The 16,223-nt window shown below is 35.5% G+C and overlaps 2 protein-coding genes across 8 annotated transcripts in view; both read right to left on the bottom strand.

Annotated features, from left to right (window-relative positions):
• Nucleotides 1-16,223, bottom strand: part of LOC125688256 (uncharacterized) — a 494,473-nt gene that overhangs the window by 85,805 nt on the left and 392,445 nt on the right. The window lies entirely within an intron of this gene.
• PCLO (piccolo presynaptic cytomatrix protein) overlaps nt 1-16,223 on the bottom strand; it is a 318,968-nt gene that overhangs the window by 181,960 nt on the left and 120,785 nt on the right. The window lies entirely within an intron of this gene.

The raw sequence follows: 16,223 nt of genomic DNA, 5'->3' as shown, positions 1-16,223 counted from the left end.
TACAGTTTCTTTAGAATAGAAAAATGGAATTTTAAAGACAGAAATCACAGAATCACACAATCACAGAATTGTAGGGGCTGGAAGGTATCTCTAGAGATCATCAAGTCCTACCCCCCTGCCAAAGCAGGCTCCCTAGACCAAATTGCACAGGTAGGCATCCAAGTGGATCTTGAACACCTCCAGAGAAGGAGACTCCACAGCCTCTTTGGGCAGCCTGTTCCAGTGCTCTATGATCCTTACTGTGAAGAAGTTCTTACGCACATTTGTGCAGAACTTCCTATGCTTTAGCTTGTGGCCATTTCCCCTTGTCCTGTTGCCGCACACTTCTGAAGAGTCTGGCCTCATCCCTTTGCCTCCCACACCTTAGATATTTATAGACATTGTTCAGATTTCCTCTCACTCTTCTTTCTCAAGGCTGAACAGAACCAGGTTACTCAGCCTTTCCTTATAAGAGAGGTGCTCCAGGCCCTTTATCACCTTTGTGGCCACCCACTGGACTCTGTCCAAGAGATTTTTCTCTTTTTTTGTACCGGAATACAGAAAAGTACTGAAACGAAAGAAAAAGCTCCAAAACTTCTGGATTTGATAATAGATAGTAATACTTTGCAAATGAAATACAAAGTCTGTACTGCACCTTAAAATCTTTTAGTGCTTGTTTCTGATTCCTTTTACTGTGATGATGGATTGTCTCACCAAATCAGTGTATTTCTCTGATTTAGTTAACTTAGCAACCTACTGAATACAAAATACATGAAAAACAGCGCAAAATTGTTCTGATAGTAATTACATAGCTAATAATGTAAATAGCATTACTGATCAGGACAGATGACTGATGAATTATACACTATAGGACATTTTAGAATTTTGCCCAGAAAATGAGACATCTAGTTAGAATAAGTGGTAGAAGTTTGATAACCCAGAAACCCTCACGCATTTCCTATTACAAACTAATTAAGTAATAAATGATGTAACAGAAAAACCAGAGACTGGAAATCCAGGTCTGAACCGTAGCATAAAGAATGCCTGAACTACAGGATTCTAAGTATCAGACTCCCCACTCTAGTTTTGATTTCATAAATCTTGCCTTTTTCTGTGGGAGGCTTAATATCAATAACAGAACTGGTAGGTTCTCCTACCAAGAGTACTTAACTTTTGGTGATGCCAGGATATTGTCATTGGTCATTTCTCAACAAGAACATCTGCTGTGATAGAGTTTGCTGTGAACCACTTTCTAAAATTTTAAAATAGAATTAATACATGTGGAAACAAATTTGGTCTTAACCTATGAAAATTAAGATGGCAATATTACCAGGAGTTCCAAAATGCCTAAATACACTAAATAAATTTCATTATAAACAGAATAATGAAAAAAGAACTGATTTCACTGTATTTTTCATTCTTTTCTCAGAGACTTATATAGAGTTGAGTAGATAATTATGATAGATCAATCTTAATTCAAAGTCATTCTAGATTCAAATAGTTTGTAAAATCAAGAAAAAGGCATTCAGTACACAGTTTCTTTTCACAGTAACATTTCCACATGACATAATTTCAATTTATTTCCTGATAATTTATCCAGTTTCCAGGGTTTCTGTTTTTTTTTCTACACATAACACATTTAACTCTTATCCCATTGAGTATCTCTTCAACTGCAACCTCCTCACTGCTCATTCACATTCCCCTTCTTAGATCCACACACAGTAGCACTAAGCACATCATAGGACAAGCTTCTTAAAAAGAAAAATAATGATAAATTAAGATTAACAAAGGCAGCTGATGATGAGTGAATTAGTTATTATGTTTAGTTTAATGTTTGCCAAGAGATGGAAGTACCAGTCACTCCTCCCTGCCATACTGATGTAAGTACAGCTGGTGAGATGACCTGGAATTGCCCAGATACACAATGATTTAATGAGTCTTGCTCTTGGACTTTTGTTATCTTTGCAGCTACTTTTCACTTTTAAAGTGAAAAGTACTTTTTTAAAGCTATATAGACGTGCTTTATAATTCAATCTAAGTTTTTATCATCATTTGCATATTTGATCGCAAAAGCACCAATAAAGATATTCTTATATCACCAGTCCTCTAGCTCCTGATTCACTGTCAGAATGGTTCTCTGTAAAATTAAATTTTGTACCATGAAGTCATATGCCTCAGTTTTAGACTTGATGTTTCCTCAGTTAACCTCATGCCCTGAATACTAATTTTGCCTAAGGCTACCTTTTCAGTTAGCCTGTCAACCCAAATTTATTAAGACTTAAGAAATGGACATCATCTTCCTTCAACAATCTTTACTACAAAATTTTCTTAGTTCTTTACAGAAATATTCACACTCTTTGGTTCCTGAGTTGTCAGCAGACATTCTTGGTATCACAAGCAATACACATGTGCATTAATGTTCTAAATATACACTTCTTTCCCTGTGTCTTCAATAATCCCAACAACCCCACACTGCTGAACAAGACAAAGGAGTTGTTTCTCAAAGTTCTCCTCATTCAAGTTTAACAAAAGAACAAGCGTCATCTTGACAATTTCATACACTCAATATTCACTGCAATGGTCTATTTTGCAAATATCATGCAAGGGCTCAAGTATTTCAGTTCTTTTGCTTTGTACTTAGTAGCCACAGTATCAGAGGTGTTTAAGTTCAAAATCACAGAATCACAAAGGTTGAAAAAGAACAAGATCATCCAATCCAAAAGTCCATCTACCACCAATATTTCCCCACTAAACCACGTCCCTTAGTACAACATCTAAACATTTCTTGAACACCTCCAGGAGCAGTGACTCAACCACCTCCCTGGGCAGCCTATTTGAGCACCCGGCCACTCTTTGAGAGAATAAATTTTTCCTAATATCTAACCTGAATGTCCCACAACTTGAGGCCATTTCCTCTAGTCCTATTGCTAGTTATGCGGAAAGAGAGGCCGACCCTCACCTCATCATAGCCTCTCTTCAGGCAGCTGTAGAGAGTGATAAGGTCTCCCATGAATTTCCTCTTCTATAGACTAAACAATCTCACTCCCCTCAGCCACTTCTCATAATACTTGTTCTCCAGAATCCTCAACAGCTTCATGTTCCTTCTTTGGAAATACTCCAGGGTCTCAATGCTATTCTTGTAACATGGGAAACAAAACTAAACACAGTACTCAAAGTGTGGCCTCATCAGATAGGTACAGGGAGAAGATCACCTCCTTGGTCCTGCTGGTAACATTATTTCTGATAACTGGGAAAGTCATTGGCCTTCTTGGCTAACTGGGCACACTTCTGGTTCATTATCAGCTGAGTGCTGACCAATAGCCCCAGGTCCATTTCTGCCACACAGTCTTCCAGCCACTTTTCCCTAAACCTGTAGCATTGCTTGGGGTTGTTGTGGACCAAGTGCAGGACCCACCACTAGGTTTTGTTGAACTTCATCCCACATGGCTTAGCCCAATAATGCAGCCTGTCTAGTCTCCTCTGATGGGCCTTCCTACCCTCAGGCAGATTGATTTTTCCTTCCAACTTGATGTCATCTGCAAACTTACTGAGAGTGCACTCAATTCCCTTATCCAGGTCATCAGTAAAGACACGCCTCACTGCAGATCTGTGGAGAGCACCAATTGTGACCAGTGACCAGCTGCATTTAACTTCATTCACCACCACTCTCTGGGCATGACGCTCCAGCAGTTCTTTACCCAGTGAAGAGTGTACATGGTCAAGCCACTGGTTACCAGCCTCCCCAGAAGAATACCGTGGGAGTGGAATGTGCCAAAGGCTTTGCTGAAGTCTACCTAGACTACGTCAACAGTCCTTCCATCATCCACCAGGTTTGCTGCTCAATTATAGAAGCAGAGCAGGGTGGCTAAGAAGGACCTGCCTTTCATGAACCCGCACTGGCTGATCCCCCAGTTGTCCCACACATGCTGTGTGATATCGCTTAAGATGAAAAGTCAACCATTCAATCTTCCTGCCAATTAAGGATTTTACATTGCAGTATATCAATACACTATGCATTCCTAGCAAACATCAATTGGCAAACCAAATTTTTTTTCTAATTGAAAGCAACTCAATGTACACAATGTATTTGAGAAGGTGAAAATAAACACTGCATCCCACAGAACATCTCTTGATTGGCCTCAGAAGTCAAATGCTTAATTTAATCTGGAGAACAACTATTTTGCCATGGATGGAGTATACCTTTATCCATTTCTAATTATTTCTCACCTCTCCTCCCATTAAAATCAAATCATAAAACCAATATAGGAACATAAAAAAGGATGAAGAAGTACATATGTGAAAAAATAATTTCCTTTTGTTTTTTGTATCCAAAATAACCACATTGACAAACAGAATCTTCATCAAATACTATGTGTTAAATATAAAAAAAATGGAATACATCTATGACAAGAAACGTATGCTTTTTCTCAGTAATTAAAATAATTAAAGTAAAAAAAAGAAAAAAGCAATTACTAAAATATATTTCTTTTTATGCAAGTTTTCCGTCCCTTTCTTTGTTACTTTGATTTCTTTGATATGTATAGATTTTGTGTTTCTTAAAAGAAAAAAAAAAAAACAGCATAATGAACAGACATTTACTTTGGCACAAATATTAATATAAACCAGTTGTCCTGCAATTTTAAGACAATTTTACCTATGATATTTGTTTTCTATTGATTTTGTTTTTATTTTCACACTTATACAGAGTTTGCAAGGTCTTTATGACAGCTTTGTTCAGGCTATGCACAGGAAGTTTCCCAGGCCACTTAAGAAGAACAAAAAAAGTAATCAGGTAGCCCACACAAAGAGGGGGAAAAAAAAGAAACAATCTGATTAGCCCAGTAATCTGCATCTTAAGGAATGTAAAAAGTAGGGATGAAGAAAAAAATTATCAAAATTGAGTTAAGTCAAATTCTGCAAAGAAATTTTAAACAAGAAAATATTTGGCATACTTGTAGATAAAAGGATATCCACATTGCAGTCAAAATGGCTTCAGAATTAAAGGTAATGTTCAAATAACATGTGCTGTAATCTCTTTTTTTTTTTTTTTTTAAATAATAGTAAAATTGAACACAAGCAAATGTCAAGAGCAAATGAGCACAAAGAGAAATCATCGTACTGGAGGGGAAAGAACATGATCAATTGCAAGTAGTAATTGGGATCTGTTGCAATATGAAAGCAATATCAAGCAGTTATGATATATATGTCATCTGTCCAAACTGAGTGAGACACTGTTGACCCATATTAACTCATATCTGCACTTATTTAATGCATAGAATAATTGATTCTTGTAACTACAGCTCTGCTAGACCAACCCAAATATTTACAAAGTTTTATAAAATAACTTCAAAGAAAGCAGAATTAATCCCTGTGATGAAGAAAAAGCCATATACAAGAATTCAATACGTGTCTTCTGGAGGAGGACTGTATCAGATAAATTCTAAAAAAAAATTTTAAAACATAATTTATTTTACAGGTAACAAAAGGTAAACTCTTATGTATTGAATCTAGCTAGGTTCCAGAAATATAATTGTGTCTGTGTCACCATGAAATTATTAGTCAAATTAGGAGAGAGAAGAGCAATTTGACAGGTAGTAAAATCAGATCTCCTTTGGAGGAAAATTATCCTAAATTATATTAATGTTTTAGCTATTTGAAATTAAACATGCATTCAGACTTCGGAAGCCCTGACATGCACCTGGAGAAGAGAGCCCTGGAGAGTTCTAATGTAACACAGAATTGGAGGCAGTCTTCCTCTTGAGAGGTTCTTGTCCTGCTTGCTACAGAACAGGCTTTTTGTGGAAAGAAGGCTGAAAGGGACCGTTGAAATCCTCAGCTCAGAAGTTCAGCTATCTCATAACGCAAGGTCTAGTTTTATGTAGCGCAACTTTGAGACCTCTACTCAGCTTTACTGAGATAGGGTTGTTAAGATGAGGAAAAACATGTGAGAAAAAGACAGGGAATATAAGAAAATTAAAATGTGGAGTATCATCATCAAAACAAGAATTTAAGAAGAAAAATAGTGGCATGAAAAGGTTTAAAATAAAAGAACACAAAGCATAATACACAGAAGTGGATGGCAGCAACTCAGTAGCAGTGATGGTTTGTTGCAAGTGCAGGACAAGCTGATGGTTCTTCACATGGCTGAAGACTGCCTGGCCAGCAAAGACTGTTCAAGGATCTCTGTAGGTGGTATTTTAATACTGGTAGTTCCTCAGATGGATTGATCTGGTGTGTGTCTGTTGCAATTTGAGCATTTTTGTTTGTAAGTCCACCACCATTGCACAGTCTGATGGAAGGACACACATGAAGAACAGGACCACCAAATCAGACATCTGACAGCAGAAAAAAATACAACAGTTAGCAATCACTACTTGAACCTTCCCTTCCTTTTTGTGTTTCCACATGCTTATTGTTTTCCATTCCAATTTAGGTTTGCTTAGTAACAATCTTTCAGGGACTCCTTTTGAATAGACGCACCTTCGATGCTTGAAAAAAGATTTTGAACAGTCCATTTATGTCTCCAAAATGTTGGTACATCCCAAGCTTGTTATTCTCTAGATTGTTATTACCCTGACAGAAAAATTTTGATGACTTTCGAGTTTCCTTTTCAACCTCAACTATTCTTTGTGCTAGAAACTAATATCCTGGCGCAACAAACAGCTACATTTTAGCTAGAGGGCTTCAAAGAATGTCCCCTAGAAGCATAATCGTAAATAAAATGATCTGTTTGATCGAGCAATAGAGCAATCACAGTTATTCCTAATGCCCCATGATTTTGCTTTGACTCCCCAAAAAAATGAAAACTGCTCTTGGAACTTTGGCAGCTGATTTGCTGTCACCAATTCTCTCTTCTTTTTTATCCTATATCAAGTGTTAATGCTTGGAAGAGACCTGTAAATACTGCAGTAGAAGATTACCAGGGAAGTACAGATGAATCTATGTTTCTTTTCCACAAGTCAGGAATTTTATTTAATAGAAATGGGACTATTGAATATTCCACTCCATTTTAAACAGATGAGGTACAGAACGCAACAACACAAGGATAATCTGCTTCCTCAAGTGATGACAACTCTGAAATGCATATGTCTTATTATTATTTCAAGATACACATCAGCACCTTGAGAACATCTCTTATCTTTCCAGCAACCGCTCTGTTTCTTCAGAATTTTTACATTAGTGATCAAAATTGATAGATAATAGGAATTTCATGTGTCTGTGTATATTTTAAAGGTCTTTAGAGGCTTAGAGTTATGCTGGAAATGCACAAAAACAAATCACTATTGAATACATCATTACAGTTGTCAAAGCAAAGATGTTGAAAAATAAATGCTCTTTTTGGTCAAGGGAGGGAACAATACCATACCGATTTTCTATCTGCATTTATTTGTATTTTCCTACGTTCACGTGAGTAGCACTCCTTCATTACATTGGCAGGTTTAGATGTACGAGTGCTGTTGCCCAAAAGCCCTCTTCGGTCTTACACAAAGAAATTCTCATCAAGCATTTCACTGACTCTGGTGGTCACTTCTTTTGTTTTCATGGCAAATCCAACCACAATGAAGGAAAAAAAACAAAGTGTATATGGGCTTCATCAAAAGGCCAGAGAAGTCAACGGTTGAGCCTCAAGTACTTCAGTAAGGCTGAGATGATTAAGCCATATGTATATTTCAAGAAATTCTGAATTACAATGGAAGACCACAAACACTAATTGAAATGCAAAACAAACCTTTTTTTCTACCAGGTGAGGAAAAGATTGTGACATTCTAACTCCTTTGGACAATTACATATTGTGTTTGCATTGGCTGTCATGATAACATTCAAAGATCTCAAGGTGCCTCCACAGGGATTTCATAATAAAACTACCCTCTAATTCATGTGAAACAATACTCTGTAAGCCTATGACTTGAATGTTTTAAGTAGTGACTATAGAAATATTTTCATTTTCATATTTCCAATATGAACATCTCAAGAGTTAGGTTCATGGGCTGAGTTCTGAGTACTGGCCTTTCCGCCAAAGTATATTATTCTAAGGAGTGTTTCTACAGGTAACTCCTCTCCTCTAATCAAACAAATAATCCATCCTTATATGAATATTATGAGTATTCCCCATATATTCTTGTTATTATTTGTTCTAAATTGTCAAAATATCCAGGGTCATGGATGGCACTAAAACAGCAAACAATACCATGCCACAAGGAGTTTAAAGACTATTCAGCTCTGTGTTCAATGTTGACCTTTTATGAAGAGCCTAGAGAAAAATGGTTACTCCTAAACTAAGTCCCAGGTATGAACAAGATGACATGAATTCTGTAGTAAAGAGAGTTTTTCCTAATCTTTCAGGCTGCCTAGAGCCAAAACTTCACCACATCTAGGAATCTGTTCCTGATGATAAGCTGTAAAAAAATGTTCTTATCTCAGCCTTAATTGTTTATACTATCACACATCCACTGCTCTCCGTAAAAACATTGTTACAGTTTTAGACATACAGGGAAAACCGGTAGACACAATTACTCTAAAAAGTCAGTGTTTTCCATTTTATTTGCGCTAATAAACCAGATAATCCTAAAACTAACATGTAGCTCATTTCAGCAATGTACTCTGCATAAACAATAATCACTGCTAAGATAGCTTGAGAGATATCTGCCTTTTGCTCATGTTTAGTTTATTATTGCATGAATAGGCTTTTTTACAAAGATGGATCTTCATGATATTTTATGCAATGGAAGTGACAGATCAACCCTTTAAATGAAATGCTACAGAGAAAGATGGAAATGTTCGAGCAATGGGAGGCTTTCGGAACTGCTAGCTCTATACAGTCTTATTTCAGTTACTTTTAACACTTTTTAACATTTTTAACACTTTTTTTTTTTTTTTTTTTTTTTTTTTTTTTTTTTAACAAACTTTTAACACTTAACTGAGGATCTAACGTTTTGATCCTGGCTACCAGCATTTCCTCCCTAGGCTATGGAACATTATTTCCAGATACAAACACGATTGAAAAGCTGACAAATGCCCTCATATTCCTGATCAGGGGAGAAAGCTTGCAGCACAGTGTTTCAGATGAACTTCACTTCAAGGATGACTTTGAGGTGTGCAGACAGCATGAACTAACATGCAAAGATAAACTTTAAACTGAATCTTAATGAAAGTTCCTAATACATAATCTGATACCTAAATTTTTGAGACCTTAAGACACTTCCGCTGACTCGTTTTCCATCACATCTCATCTGTTTCAATCTCTCCTTAATTAGAAACACTGTATGAATGTGTCTATTTCCTCAGTTGCGTTTAATGTTGGCTTTATCATTCAGAGAGTTTATCATTTGGTACTGATTCTTGCCTAGTACTTATTCATTATCTCTTTTAACCGATACATGCATCCTTTTAGTGCCTGAAGATTTTGAAAATGAAGGGAAAAGAAGAAAGCAAGCAAAAAGTCTGGAGAATAATTCATGGTCAAGGAAACACATTATTTCCAGGTAAGAGAGCACCAGTCCAGCATAAGATTGTCTTTAAAAGGAATATGCAATTTAGTCAGCAAGATAATCCTGTCAACAAATGTAACTAAATCAAAAAAGGGGAGCATGCTGTGGATTTTTGTAATTTGGCAAATTATACTACCAAATATGTACATGAAAGATTAAAATAAAACATTTTTATTGAAAAACTTCAAACCCACATTCATTACAATTTCTTTTCGATTTTTTTTTAATAGAAATACAATCTGTTTAAAAACTTAACATACTGTGATGCTAGAGTGTAACTAAAAGCAGATGCTTTTTTGGCTTTTAATATGCAAATAAATCCTATACACTTCAACAATCATATACAATAAGATTCAGTTTACTTTCAAGAGACACCATGGGTACAACTATAATCCATATTATATAATCCAAATAATCTAAAATCATGTAAGCCTTCCAAAATTAATGTACTGCTAACTCTCAACAGAAATATTAAAGATAAGAGGTTGGACTGCTAAAAAGTAATAACCAATCCAAATCTAAAAAGGAAGCCTTATGTGATAATCTCTCTTCTCAGGCTATAGCAGTCCAAATTCAGCCAATAAAGTCCAGGTGATGACATTAAAGAGAGGGTCTTATCCAGATACTGACTCCATTATTTCATGTAAATGAAATTTTTACAAGGATTTTTACAGTACTTGAAGAAACAAAGAAACATTGCATTAAAACTGAAAATTACATTTATTTTTGGTTAACCTACATATCTCAAATTAAGGATTCTCAATTTACATTCTAAATGAAATTTTAAAAAATCCTATTTATCAGCAAGCTATTTTCTTGTTTTTTGTTTGTTTGTTTGTTTGTTTTGAAAAAAAAAAAAAAAGGAAAAAAGGAACCTCTTTAGTAAAATAAGTATTTGCCTTAATAAATTTTTTTTTTTTTTTTTTTTTTTTTTTTTTTTTTTTTTTTTTTTCCTGTTCATCAGCAGAAATTGTAAATAATCACAGAAAGCAGGAGCCTTTCTAAATACAAGTCATGGAGAATTTGCAGACACAGATGTATGAAGAGAGAATGATAGAGATCGTAATTCCAGATGTAAGGAGCAGTGAATTCTAGTTTCGTTCTACAAGATAACAAAAGTCCTCATATCTGTATAATAGTTTGTGTAATCAATTCCCAAGCCTTTGACGCTAAAATAACATACAGTGTGACTGTAAAATGAACCTTTCATGGGGCTCTTTTCAAAAAACCATCTCTAGGCAATGAAGTGGAAAGTTCACATCTGTCTTCAAGGGTAGAACTGGAAGCAGTTTCCAGAGTGCACAACGAATTTTTGTACATCAAAGCAGTTACAATGATGCCCTTCAATAATCTGCATTTACTATGTATCAGGTATTTCAGAAATACTTCTTTTTTATTTATAGATGGCACTCTGATACTATTATTCCAATTATTCTGAGATGGCAACTAAGTATATTCTTTTTAAAAGCTTGAATTTCAACTCTGCTTACTTCAGATATTTTGCAGTATTAATTTATATGTTCTGCTTTGAATACAGTAAACAAACAAACAAACAAACAAACAATTAGACAGTAACTCCAATACAAAAGCTTTTAAATAAAATTGTAGAAAAAGAAAAAATCATGCAAATAATTCAACTGACTTTTCATTCCACAGTAATTTTTTGGAAGTTATGCTAGAATCCCACATTCCTAGCTAGATTCACAAAATTCACTATTCAAGAGCTGGTTTGGGAGATTTTACTGCTGATTGATTGATTTGTTACTGAAATGTGAATGCAAACATTAAGATGTTGCCCCTCTCATTTCTAATCTCACCATATTTCAATGTTAAGGGCAGACTACTAAAGCTTAAAAAGAGACACTATGAAGAGTGGACAGAGTTTTAGGAAAGTGCAGAAAATATGAGAAAAACCTGAGCATCTACTGAATATCTCAATGTAATCAATATTATAGCACTGTTTGTTGCAGAATAATATTTTAATAGAGACAAAGTCTAGCTTATAGCAAGTTATTCAGGTAAAGAAAATATAGCAAAGAAAAAGAAGACAGAAACAATATTTTTTTTTGCTCCTGGGCCTTGATAGGCAAGATGTTAAATAAATAGTGAATTTTAGAGAAAGACAGAAAATATCTGCTGACTGAAGGAAGACTTCATGTGAAATGACATGAAGCTTCAGTTTCATGGTTTTCAACTTTAACCTACATCTTAGTTCATCTACTTGTGTAAGCAATCTGAAAAAATGGATTTCATCACCATATTTGCCACTCTGTTACTTCAGGCATAGTCAACAGGGGTTCATCATCCTGCCTTAGTAATTTTGTCTGCTGCTATGATAAATTCACCCACTTGATTGATGAAAGGAAGGTGGTGGATTTCAGGAAGGCCTTTCATATCATTCCTCACAGCATTCTTCTGAATAAACCATCCAAAAGCAAGACAAACAGGTTCACACTGCGCTGGGCACCAGAGCTCAACAAGTCATACACAGCGAATAGGGCTACATCAGGCTGGCAGTCAGTCACCAATGCTGCTCCCCAGGGCTCAGTGCTAGGGCCAGTCCAGTTCAACATTTTACTAGTGATCTAGATGCATGAGTTGAAAGCATCCCCAGGAAGTTCAGTGATGATACTAAAGAGGGAGGTGCTGCTGACTCCTTAGAGAAAGGAGAGGCCTTGCAGAAAGATCTAGATACATTGGAATACTGGACAATCAGCAGTGAACTGAAGTTCAGCAAATGCAAATGCCAGATTCTGTCCCTGGGATGGAGTAATGATGGACACAGGTACAGTGTGTACACAGGGAGATGAATGGCTGAGAGAAGCTCAGCAGGAAAGGACCTGAGCAAAGAGAGCAAACTGCATTTCATTAGTAATGTAGATCATGCCAGTAGGAAAATAAAGCCATACATGCAATAACATTGAGTATTTTAGGAAACTTCTTTAGGTAAAGAAAGGATAGATTGATCTAAAAATTAGCAGTGGGAGAACTGATATTTTTTTTTTTTCCTGGTTTTATGTAAAAGGATTCACTCATTCAACCCAACAAACCCAATGAACTGATCTAGCAAGCACAAGCATAAACATCAGTAGGCAGTGGTCTAAGGGTTTAACAAAAACACCAATAAAACAGTAAGTGCAATCCTCACAAAACTCATGGCAGCCTGACTGTACCACAGCGTATTTGACAGGATGAAAGTTCACACACTAACATCACCAAGATGAAATGGAAATTCAGCTGCTGGAGAATGAAGCAAAACAAAACCCAGAGAACCTTGGGCAGCTCCCAGCTATTAGATGGCACCTTTTACTCTCATTCCATCAATAAAGATCCTGCTTAGAAAAACACTGATTCAAAAAAGGGGAAGAGAGTGCTGTACTGTCTGCTAAGCCTTCATGCTTCAGTGAGTGATTTATGTTATATAACAGCAGTCACTATGGTAACAATACACTTAAAGAAAAATATGCAACCATAGGACTGGGTAATCTGCATTTAGAGCTTCCCCTCTAAAACCTGATAAACTTTTTAGGAAGTTGCATGTTTGCTAATCTGATTTTGAAAAACTTGCCTTGGTGAGTGTGTTGTAAAAGCTTCCTACCTTCCAAAGCATTCAGTTTTCAGTTGATGTCTGAAAATAATTTTAAGAGCTTAACCTTAATCTTATTACAAATCAGTATTAATCAGTAGATCAGAAAATGAATCAATTCTGTCAAAAAGACTATCTAAAATGGGCACACATTATAGAGTTTTCCATGCAATCTGCCAGGAAATAAATTCACTGAGTTTTCAGAAATCTTAGAGATAATGATATAACTCCTAATCTGGTCAAGAAAAAGATTATAAATAAATAAAGGATTTCATGAAAACTTTAGAAACCACTAAAAGTTCCATTGAAAATCATGCAGTACTTCAAACTCAGGCAGCTTTTTTTGAATGACAGCCAACAACAGGAAGGCAGTTTTCTCTGCTGCCCAAAACCACCTGATACTGATTGGTTCTACATGGATGAAATTCGCTGTGACTAGCTGGAGTGTGTCCTCATCTTCCATTATTGAAAGGCATCAAATATTTGTAAAATGTTTTCCTGTGGGGGGAAAAAAAAAAAAAAAAAAAAAAAAAAAGTGTGCAATTACTCTAGATTAATATGTGTGGAAGTTTCTAATGAGATAATAAGAGATGGCCAAGTGAGCATGTGAAAAAGCACTGTAAAATGGAGTAGTCCAAGGGAACCTGGAAAATGGCATTTGAGGACAACAGTGAGATTGCATTTTAGGAAGCTAAGAGAATTGATACGTTTTTATGCTATCTTCTCTTCTCATTACAGTCTGACTATTTTCACTAGAACAAATTAAGTTTGGGATATTTTCTCTTCTCATTAGAATCTGTGTAACAAGAATGCATTATTGCATTATAAGTTTGTCATTTTCTATGTCTTCCAAAATAATCCTTACAAGTATAAATTATATCAGCATTCAAAGATGACAGTTCATCACTCTGCAGAGGGCCACTAGATAGATAGATGGCCAATATCTGACTTGAATCTCACATTTACATGGTGAGATTTACAAGCGTCATCAGAAAAAAAATGGGCCCTTTGTGAGTTTATGCAAATGTCATGTCAAATGAATGTAAACATAAGTCTAATCTACAAAGTTCAGATGCAAAATAAAACAGAGAATCTAATGCAGCAGCTGATGAGGTGGGAATGAATAGTATTTACCTCCCTCTTATTTAGTCTTTTCTTCTGATCTAATCCATTTATTATAAATTCTACTGTTTCTGAAGTCCTAATTTATCTTTTCTAGAAGGTCCCTCTTTTCTTTGCACTCTACCTTTCTGTACACAGATGATGATGTATTGCATTATGACAGCCTGCTCATCTCAGGATGTCAAAGTTGTGCCCAGACTTTAATTCAGAAGTCTTGTAAGAGTAAACTGCAGTCCAGTACTGCATTTCATGGAATAATCAATTGGAGAAGTTATAATACATTTTTATCTGGTAAGCCAAACACAATCCAGAAGCTGACCTCTACCTCAATATCTATATTTCCTTCTCCTCCCTGCTCACAATAATTTTTAGAATATTCAACTTCATATTTTGATGGAAAAGAGAAATAAGGGAAAAGGAAATGTGCCAAAAAATTTGTGATGAATGTTACAAGCTCCTGTTTTTTATGGTATTCCTTGAAAGCATTACGTAAGAATATACTGAAGACTTCTCATCCAGGAATACAATTCACACTAATGTTTTTATTATGTTGGGTTTTTATTTGCTTTTGTAGTTTTTTTCATGTGTATGCTTTTTTATTATTATTATTCTACACAAGTAGAGCATAGTCATTCAAAATAACAGGGCTAAAGAAAGAATTTATAAAAACTCCAGTTAATTTTCCAAAAATACTGAAATACAGTGATTGTTTTCAAAAAGATCTCTAACTGAAAAACAGTATCTGAACTTGGTGTGCTATGAGCATTCACTGACTTATGCAATACACATTTAGGACAAAAAAACTGCAGTTACTATAGTCACTTTCACAAACTACTGATGTATTTAAATCTGTATCAGTAATTACTTTTGGAAAGAATGTCAATAAATAATGATTAGTAGTTTGAAATTATGTATTTTCCATAAAACTGCTGAAGAATCATTTAATGTAGCTCTGTTAAAGTTCATTCCAAACAGACCAATTAAAATGAAGATTCACAGAGTATGCTATAAATTAATGAAATTGTTTCCTGTATATTACCTGTGAACAATAACATTATTTAAAATTCAGAAGGATCAATAACTGTTCCTTGAATACAGACTGCAGTAACTGAAATCAATTAGATTTTCTCAGGCAACAATGGCTGAAGACAATGTCTGAAATGCTTCCTATTTATGTATATGTGTGTGTTTACATGCAAATTTCAACTTTCAGGGTTTGCAGGCTATTCCCTACAAAAGCCACCCAACTTTTATGGAAAAGCAACTTTTACTACTTTTATATCTGGAGCAACCATACAGTCTAAATTGGAATTACCTAAATTCTTAAACAGTTGTATCAGCAGAATACATTTTGGTATTGAATAGAAAAGGTAGTAGAATAAAGGAATGTGAATGACAACTCTCTCTTCTGGGAAATCCAAAGAGAAATGAAATACCTTAGAACTGTAAATCTACATCTCCTTCTTCAAGTGGATAAACACAATCTCAAGGAAAAGAATCAGAACAGATATTAATCTGGCACTAAATTCACCTGTCTTTAAACACCTGAACAAATTTAGTTACTCTAAATTACTTTCACAGTGTGTGAAAAGAAGCATTTGCTTCAAGAACACAAGTAATTGTCTCATTTATCTGTCTTAAAATTAGGTATAGCACAGTCCTAAAACATTTTTAAGGGAGAAAAGTAGACATTAAGTACATTCTCTGCAGAGCCTTTACATCATTTTATCTCAAGACAGACACAAATTAAATTGCTTTTGCCTTGAATCTTCTTTATGGGCAAGTCTCCATGGTCACATCCACAAATAAAGGGGTGAGATCCTCTAATCAGGTGTCCAGCGGGGCAAGTGAGGTGACTGTCCCCCTCTATTCTGTTATCATGAGATCCCATCTGGAATACTGCATCCAGACCTGATACCTCCAGAACAAGAAAGATGCAGAACTGTTGGAGTGGGTCCAGAGGACAGCCACAAAGATGATCAGAGGACTGAAGCACCTCTCCTATGAAGAAAGGCTGAGGGAGTTGGGCTTTTTCAGCCTGGAGAAGG

This window comes from Lagopus muta, chromosome 1 (assembly GCF_023343835.1).
Source record: "Lagopus muta isolate bLagMut1 chromosome 1, bLagMut1 primary, whole genome shotgun sequence".
NCBI classification, from domain to species: domain Eukaryota; kingdom Metazoa; phylum Chordata; class Aves; order Galliformes; family Phasianidae; genus Lagopus; species Lagopus muta.
Note: the sequence above shows the minus strand (reverse complement) of the source record. Positions and strands in the feature narration are given on the sequence as shown.